We start from the raw sequence: 9,605 nt of genomic DNA, 5'->3' as shown, positions 1-9,605 counted from the left end.
CCTCCGCCTTCCGGGTTCAAGCTATTCTCCTGCCTCAGCCTCCCCAGTAGTTGGGATTACAGGTGTGCACCACCATGCCCAGTTAATTTTTGTACTTTTAGTAGAGACGGGGTTTCACCATGTCGGCCAAGCTGGTCTCAAACTCCTGACCTCAAGCGATCCACCCACCTCAGTCTCCCAAAGTGCTAGGATTACAGGCGTGAGCCACCATGCCCGTCTGGGAATGACTTAAAGATAGGATTGGATCAGAACGTAACACAGGGAAGTGAATCTGACTTGATTTAATATTTATCAAGTACCTAATTGTGTGCAAAGTGCAGAGTTCAGTTCAACTTCTTTACAGGGTACCTAATTTCTGCAAGACACTGTTCCGGGCACTGGAAACACCAAACTTTGTCTTTATTAACTACTATGTACCCATCACATGTGACATCTGAAAAAATGAGCCACCCAAAGTCTAGTGGCTAAAGCAGACTCCGTGCTGTTCTGATAACATGGCAAATGAATATGATTATGTGCCACATGGTTTATATATGCAACTGTATTTTATCCTTATACCAGTCCTCAAAGCTGTTATCATCCCCTTTATGAAGGTGAGGAAACTGAGGCTTGGAGAGGCCAAGGAAATTGTTCAAGATGATATGCATAGGAAGCTGGGGTGCAAACCCAGGAATTTCTATCCAAAGTCACTTCTATTCTACCAGGCAATCGTACTGCAGTGGTACGACAGTATGCAGTGTATGACAGTGCAGTGCCTAACAGGGCTGAGTGTTTCTGGTGCCTGTTGACTGAGCACCACAAACAGCCCTGCTAGGCACAGTGAAAACATCAATATGAATGCAATACAATATGCAATATGAATGCCATATAGTCCAGACCTCAGAGCTTTGCAGTCTGCAGGAGACTGAAGTGGAACAAGCTGGCTGAGAGACTTATCTACCCATGATATGAGCCTGCCCAGCCCTGATCAATGAGCTGGATGTGCAAAAATAAATAAGACATGGTGCCTGTCCTCAAGGAGTTCAGAGTCTAGTGGGGAGACAGATACATCAGTAAATAGATGCTCAGAAGTCTTACACATGCAGTGAGATGTTCACGTGGGGCCAGCAAAAGCACAAAGGAGAATGTGATTAGCTCTGCCTGGGATGGCGTGGAGTGCCAGTCATATGGTAGGCTTCATAGAGGAGGTGGATCTTGAGATTAATCATGGAATGTGAGTAAGGATGTTCAGGTGGACTGGATGAGGCACAGCATTCCAGACAGAGGGCATGGTATGCATGAAACTGCAGTATGATGTATTTGGCAAGCTGTAGGTAGCTCACTAAGCTTGGAAGATAGGGCTTCAAGGAGGAGCACAGATGTGAAGTAGAAAGCAGACAGTCTGTACCTGGACGGGGCTGTCCTCTCTGAGGGCCTTACATTTGAGACTCAGACCTTCCTTCTAGGAATTTACAGTCTGGCTAGAACATAAAGAGTTAATGACTAAAGAAGCCACAGAGAAGAGTTGGAAAGATGCTCATTATCCCAAATAATCAGAGATGCAAATGAAAACAATCCATCAGGTTGGCAAAAATTAAAACGCAAGTGTAGCTGAGAATGAGGGAAACGGAAACTTTCATACACTTGATGAATTATGAGCCAAGAGCTGTGGGTGAGTATTTAGCAAAATTGAAATTATATCCTACAACCTACAATTTCCATTTCTACATAGCCTAGAGAAATCCTTGAACATGTGCACAGGGAGCATGTGCAGAGATCTCCATTGCAGTGTAGTTTACAATAAAAAAACAACCTGGCAAGTATTAAAAGATCTTGTTCTCGGCCAGGCACTGTGGCTCATGCTTGTAATCCCAGCACTTTGGGAAGCCGAGGTGGGCAAATCATTTGAGGTCAGGGGTTCGAGACTAGCCTGGCCAACATGGTGAAACCCTGGCTCTACTAAAAATACAAAAACATTGGCTACTAAAAATACAAAAAAAAAAAAAAAAAGTAAAACAACCTAAATGCCTTTTAGCTGGACAATAGACAAATGGGATGATCTATGGCAGTGGAAAGAAATGAACCACATCTGCATGTATCAGCATGGAAATATCTCACAATACATCATGGTGGGTGAAAACAACAATCTGTAGAACGAGCCCTACAGCAGGAAATGTACTGTTGATGTAGCCTTCAAAAGGCACACACAAAACCAGTCCATTGCTCATAAGTATGAGTATGGAGTATGGAGGGTGAATGGGAAGGATGCCACAGAAATCCAACTTCACATTACATTTAATTTAGTACTTTTCAGAAGCAGCTTTACAAGAGAGAGCTGCCAAAATGCTTTCTGATGAGATAACTAAGATGCTAGCAAGAGTGTCTGAGAAACACAGTGTTGGTGAGCTGATCTAAAGTTAAGTGAGCAATTTCAATGTTGACATAAAGGAACAAATGTCTCATGTTTTATGACTTTGTCACAGTTAACGATTCATCCTCAGAAAGAGGAACCCTTTTTAATTAAACATTGAACATTCTTGAGAGAGAAAAGCTGTAATCTTGGCAAAGTAAATAAAATATGCGTAGATTTTTTTTTTTTAACTTAAAGAAGGTCTTTCATTTCACTCATTGGCATGATTCCCAATAGCATTCCTTGTTCTTCATGTTCCTGAGGTCCCTAGATAGTGGAATTCACAATGATTCTTAAATTTCAAGGAGGCACAGGGACGAGGTAGTAAGTAAGCATTAATTCAAATAGTGAAAAAAATTAGTCACCCTTCAATTCATGCAGGGCATCATTTGCCCATTGTGACTCAAAACCATCTTCATAATTCTGTAATATCCATGTACCACTCAAGGGAACACCAATAAAATCAATAAGGGAACACCAATAAAATCAATTTAGGATGCTTTAACCCAGGATACAGCAGACGAGCCTACCACGGCTATAATCCCAGTCCAGATCGCCCCCTGGCGGCAGTGTGTCCAAATTGCAGGCCCAGAGATTCGGAATCATAAGCCCACAATGTACATGCTGTGGAGGGACAGAGAGACCATTTAGTTACATCTTTCTAACCATGCTTTCCTACTCGATGTTACGGATGAGGAAACTGAGGCCAAGTTGAACACATTTATGTTTAAATTGCAAGAGAGGAGTTTATGTTTCCTGCTTTGCAAATCCAAACTCTCAATGATGACACAGAGTGGTAGGCTGATCTTTTTTCCCATTCTCCCTCCCAGATTCATGGACTCTGTAATAAACAGGAACGGGAAGGAGCCACAGCAGAGGAAAATTCAAATGCAGGTTTACTGTAGAGAGGCAACAAGAGACTCTCGCTAGGCTTGCGTTCTTGGGAAGACCACCTCACTTGTCAGAGCCAATTTGCATTTCTAGAGTACTAATAGAGGGACAGTTCCACCTCCTTCAGAGGCTATTGTGAGGATTATCTGAGAAGATGCATGCCATGTATCTGGCACAGAGCCAGTTATAGACATGTAGTAAACACTTATGCTTTTCCTTCCTCCAGGCCCAGTTTCCTAAATATGTTTGAAAGAACTCTGTGGCATGTTAACAGATGTTCTATCAAAAAGTATCCCATTGTCAAATAAATCAGGTTATGCTGGTTTACATAACGCTATACAGATTGCTTTTGGGCAAGACTTCTCAGAACCTTGAACACGCTAACACTGATTGCGTAACTCCAAATTATTATACATAGTTTTCACTGTTCCTCACTTCGCCTGGCACAGACAGAGAAAGCTATGAACATCAGTTACAACAGCTGTGATTATGACAATGATTTTATTAAAATCGCAGGTTCAGAAGCCTGGGAGTTCAGCCAAGGAAGAGGAGCCCTGTTTTGGGGGGTGGTTAGATGGATTGACGTGTTAATCCAGATGCTCATTACCAATGCTCATGGAGAAATGTGCCTGCCACAGGCCTGGCCACTTCCTTCCTCTGGCCCACACTGCAGGCATTGCACTTTGGAAGCAGATAATCAGAGAAAGGAGTAAGCCTACTCTCAGGACAAGGGGTTGAGTTTCTTTTATGGCTGGCATTGCATGAATCAGTCTGAGTGAGGGCATCTTAACCTCCCTGTGCTGCTGGCTTCCCTGGTTTATGACAAGCAAGAGAGGTCAGGTGACCTGTCCAGCACAGTGACAGGAGCCAGGCCTGGGCCCCTCCTATCCAAATCCCTTTTCAGTGGGCCAGTATAAATATATATATATATATATATATATATATATATATATATATATATAATTTTTTTTTTTTAAACGGAGTCTCACTCTGTCACTCAGGCTGGAGTGCAGTGGTGCGATCTTGGCTCACTGCAAACTCTGTCTCCTGTGTTCAAGTGATTCTCCTGCCTCAGTCTCCTGAGTAGCTGGTATTACAGGTGCACGCCACCATGCCTGGCTAGTTTTTGTATTTTTAGGAGAGATGGGGTTTCATCATGTTACCCAGGCTAGTCTCGAACTCCTGAGCTCAGGCAATCTACCTACCTCGGTATGCCAAAGTGCTGGATTACAGGTGTGAGCTACTGTGCCCGGCCCCAGCAGGCCGGTATTTACTGAGCACCTACTATATGCTGAGTGTTTGGCACCATGTGGGAGACAGAGATGAGTAGTCCTTGGCTCAGAGGGATGATAATACGGACATAGATGGGCTTAATACAAAGAGGTGAAGGGTCAGGGGAGAGAGGTGCAGCCTGGGGGATGGAAGTCAACCACCTGGGGCTTCCAGGGTGGGAATTTAGAAGCTGGGGAGCATTGCCCCAGGCCCCAGGTGATTTGGGGTCAATGTTACTAGAGTCTTGGAGCAGGTCAGGGTCCCATGCAAACTTCCTAGGGTAAAACATTCCAGGTCTCCAGGGGGAAGGGTCACTGTGGGCCCTTTGGAGGTCAGAAGTAAAGCGTTCAGCTGCTCATTTGCTCCCCAAATGGTTCCCACAGCACTTTCCCTCTGGCTGTCCCTAAACAAGCAAGCCCATTCTTGTATGCGATCAATTCCCGGTGATTATAGGTTTCTTCCAGTCATCTTAACCTCCCTAAGGGATTTTCCCTCAATTTTGTTTTATATAATATTTATTTATTTAGTTTTTTAAAGATTTTTGTTGTTGTTGTTGTTGAGATAAAGTCTCACTCCGTCACCCAAGTTGGAGTGCAGTGGTACGATCTCGGCTTACTGCAACCTCTCGGCTTACAGCAACCCTCCCGGGTTCAAGTAATTCTTGTGCCTCAGCCTCCTGAGTAGCTGGGACTATAGATGTGCATCACTACACCTGGCTAATTTTTGTATTTTTAGTAGAGATGGGGTTTTACCATGTTGGTCAGGCTGGTCTCGAACTCCTGACCTCAAGTGATCCACCTACCTCAGCCTCCCAAAGTGCTGGGATTACAAGCGTGAGCCACTGCACCTGGCCTTTATATAATATTTAGTTAGGTCTATTTACCTTACTCCCCAGCCTTCTTGCAATGTCCAACACAGATAAGTTGATTCACCAAGTAGAGACTACGTTTTCTCAGACTTAAGGGACTTGAACCACAGGTGACCCCATTAAGAATAATAGCTAGCACTGAGAAAGCACTGTATATATATGAACTCACTTAGTCACCACAACACCCCTGCCAGGTAGGTACCTTTATTGTCCTCATTGCCTCATAGATCCAGAAATTGAAGCACAGAGAATTCTAGTGACTTGCCCAAGGTCACACAACTAGTGTGTTGAATCCAGGGGTTTGAATCCAGGTGGTTTAACTTGGAGGTCCTCACCTTTAACCTCACCTAGGTCACGTTGCTCAGGGGAAGTACAAACTACAGTGGGCAAGGTCGAGGTCTAGAATACGTATGTAAAAAGTCCAGAGGAGGGGCCGGGTGCGGTGGCTCACACCTGTAATTCCAGCACTTTGGGCGGTTGAGGGGGGTGGATCACTTGAAGTCAGGAGTTTGAGACCAGCCTGGCCAGTATAATGAAACACTGACTCTACTAAAAATACAAAAATTAGCTGGGTGTGGTGGTGGGTGCCTGTAATCCCAGCTACTTGAGAGGCTGAGGCACAAGAATCACTTGAACCCAGGAGGCGGAAGTTGCAGGGAGCCGAGATCACGCCACTGCATTCCAGCCTGGGCGATAGAGCAAGACTCACTCTCAAACAAACAAACAAACGAAGAGTCCAGAGGAGGAAGTTTACATGGAGATTTTCATATTTGCTGCTAGTCATTCAATTCTTCCTAATAATGAAGTGCGAGAGATAGTTTAAAGCTGGATGAAGGAGAAGGAAAAGCTGCAGATGCATTTGGTAGGATTTGGGGAAAAGTCAGGCAATGTCTTCAAATAAATTAACCCGAGATATTTACAGGCCGACTTCAGGTCCACAATCCAAGAAGGGCTTCTTGGGCTGTGGGCTTGAAGTCTTTATAACACTGTGCTCCCTCCCTGAAGAAGAACAAGAGGAAAAAGGCTGGGAGGTCTTTAGAGGCCCCTCTCTACACCTTCCTGTTTAACAAATGGGGAAACTGAGGCATGCACGGAAAACAAAATGAACTGTCAAGGTCCCAAGGCACGTGAGAGGAAGACAGAATTGAGCTCAGGTCTCTCGGCTTCCTTTGGGGCACCCTCTCAGTGACCTCGCTGCCCTGGCTAACACAATTCAGGGTGGCCAGAACCAGGACTCAGCTCTGGATGCCAACTCAGCTGCCAACCAGCTGTGAGACCCCTGGCAAGAGGCCTCCTCTGAGCCTCAGTTTCCTCATTTGTAAACTGGGGATAGTCAGATAACCTACCTCATGGGGTGGTTGTGAGGGTCTGGGGGCTCCTGGGGTGTAGCGCCCGCCGTAGTACCTGGTGCGGAAGAGGGGCTAGATAAGTGCAATTTAGCCTTAGTGCATTTTCCACATACCCCAGCCACCCAGAAATTATTAGAAACAGAGAAAGGACAAGGGAGAAACCCTTTCAGTTTAGACTCAGGAAAGCTGAGAGGGGAGATGAAGGATATCTGTAGGGACAGAAATTAGACCCTAGGGTGGAGTCTGGGCCGGGCTTTGCCTGCAGGGGGCAGATAAGCATATTACACATTGCCCAGCTGAGAATACAAGCCAAAGCGCCTCCAGAACAGACCCTGGGGACCAGGCCACATGGCTAGGGAAGAGCTTCAGAGTTGGGGTTCCCTAAAAGCAGACCCTGGAACAAGGATTCCCATGCAAGGGTTTACTTGGGAACCCTCATGAGGAGATGCAGGGAGGGGAATAAGGAAGAGAGAGAAAGAAGGAAACCAATCCAAGGTACACAACTGGCCGGGTGCAGCGGTTCACACCTTAATCCCAGCAATTTGGGAGGCTGAGGCGGGCAGATCACCTGAAGTCAGGAGTTTGTAACCAGCCTGGCCAACATGGTGAAACCCTGTCTCTACTAAAAATACAAAAATTAGCCAGGCGTGGTGGCACGCACCTGTAATCCCAGCTACTCGGGAGGCTGAGGTGGGAGAATCGCTTGAACTTGGGAGGCAGAGGTTGCAGTGAGCCAAGATCATGCCACTGCACTCTAGCCTGGGAGACAGAGAGAGACTTCATCTCAAAAAAAAAAGTATACGATGAACGAAATTACCCCTGGAACTTAATTCCCCCCCAGGAACTCTAGGAAGTGTGTAGAATCTGTAGAACCTCAGAGCTATGGGGGCGTTGGAGGAGAGCTGCCCCCGTGGCAGGGGAGAGCTGTACCTCCTTGACACTTGCAGCCTTGGGGCGGGCTCTGCTCCAGCAGCGGTGGCTGTAGTGTGTGTCCCTGGCATAGGAGGCCAGTGCGGGCGTTGGCGGCAGGAGTGGGGGGAGCACCCGGAATGGTCCAGGTGGCAGAGTGGGTGTCAAAGAGAAACACAGCCGACATGAGTGCAGGCGGCGGAAGTGGAGGCAGATTTGGTTCAGCAGGGGAAAGAACAGCTGTGTTCCAGTTTGTGCAGAGGTGACTGGGCAGATGTTTGAAAGAAAGAATGTGGGAGCTGAGGAGACAGCAGGCACTCAAGTGAACAGCGACGAGGGCTGGTCAGGGTCGGTGCCATCCCGCCAACTGTGTCTGCAAGCTGGCAATGATCCCAGCTGGGATTCTGTCCACCCACAGAAACAGGGAGATAGAGGCCCTCTCCTTCCTGAGGATTCCATTTCAAAGGAACAACTTTTAGGTCGCTCTTGAGCTGTAGAAGATGAACACGCATCTCAAAGGGACTGGGGAGGGATTCATCATCGTAAGCTGTTCTTAAGTTAACTTTCTAAGAAAGAGTGGCCAGGTCTGGTATAATTTGGGTGTTTGTTATCTCCCAAATCTCATGTTGCAATGTAATCCCCAATGTTGGAAGTGGGGTCTGGTGGGAGGTGTTTGGGTCATAGGGGTGGGTCCCTCGTGGCTTGGTGCTGTTCTTGCAGTAGGAGTGAGTACTTGAGGGATCTGGTTGGTTAACTGTGTGGCATCTCCCTCCTCCACTCTCTTGCTCATGCCTTCATCATGTGACAGACATGCCTGCTCCCGCTTCACCTTCTGCCACGAGTAAAAGTTCCCTGAGGCAGCTGGGCGCGGTGGCTTATGCCTGTAATCCCAGCATTTTGGGAGGCCGAGGCAGGCAGATCTCGAGGTCGGGAGATCGAGACCATCCTGGCCAACATGGTGAAACCCTGTCTCTACTAAAATACAAAAAAATTAGCCAGGCATGGTGGTGCGTGCCTGCAGTCCCAGCATCTTGGGAAGCTGAGGCAGGGGAATTGCTTGAACCTGGGAGGCGGAGGCTGCAGTGAGCTGAGATCCTGCCACTGCGCTCCAGCCTAGCGACAGAGCAAGTCCCCGCCTCAAAAAAAAAAAAAAAAAAAAAAAAAAAAAGATTCCCTGAGGCTTGTCTAGAAGCAGATGCCAGCATGATGCTTCCTGTATGACCTGCAGAACTGTGAGCCAATGAAACCTTTTTTCTTATTAATTAACAGCCGATTACAGGGACCTATTGTCAGGTGTTGGCTAGAACAAAAACAGTCAATTCTCCAGGTAATGTTGAGCTTTCTCAAGCAGCATTATTTATATATTTATTCATGTATTTAATTTTTTAGAGATAAGGTCTCACTCTCTCTCCCCCAGGCTGGAGTGTAGTTGAGCAATCATAGCTCACTGCAGCCTCCAACTCCTGGGCTCAAGTGATCCTCACACCTCAGCCTCCTGAGTAGTTGGGACTACAAGTGCATGCCACCATGCCTGGCCTTTTTTTTTTTTTTTTTTTTTTTTTTGAGACAGAGTTTTGCTCTTGTCGCCCAGGCTGGAGTGCAGTGGCGGAATCTCGGCTCACTGCAACCTCCGCCTCCTGGGTTCAAGTGATTCTCCTGCCTCAGCCTCCTGAGTAGCTGGGATTACAGGTGACCACCACCACACCTGGCTAATTTTCGTATTTTTAGTAGAGACGGGGTTTCACCATGTTGGTCAGGCTGGTCTCGAACTCCTGACCTCAGGTGATCTACCCATCTCGGCCTCCCAAAGTGCTGGAATTACAGGTGTGAGGGACATTTTTTTAAGGTACAGATGGGGTCTTGCTATGTTGCTCAGGCTGGTCTCAAACTCTTGGGGTCAAGTGATCCTCCCTCCTGAGCCTCCCAA

The sequence above is a fragment of the Macaca nemestrina genome, chromosome 15, assembly GCF_043159975.1.
Source record: "Macaca nemestrina isolate mMacNem1 chromosome 15, mMacNem.hap1, whole genome shotgun sequence".
Lineage (NCBI taxonomy): Eukaryota > Metazoa > Chordata > Mammalia > Primates > Cercopithecidae > Macaca > Macaca nemestrina.
The sequence above is the reverse complement of the archived record's forward strand: the minus strand, read 5'-3'. Positions refer to the sequence as shown.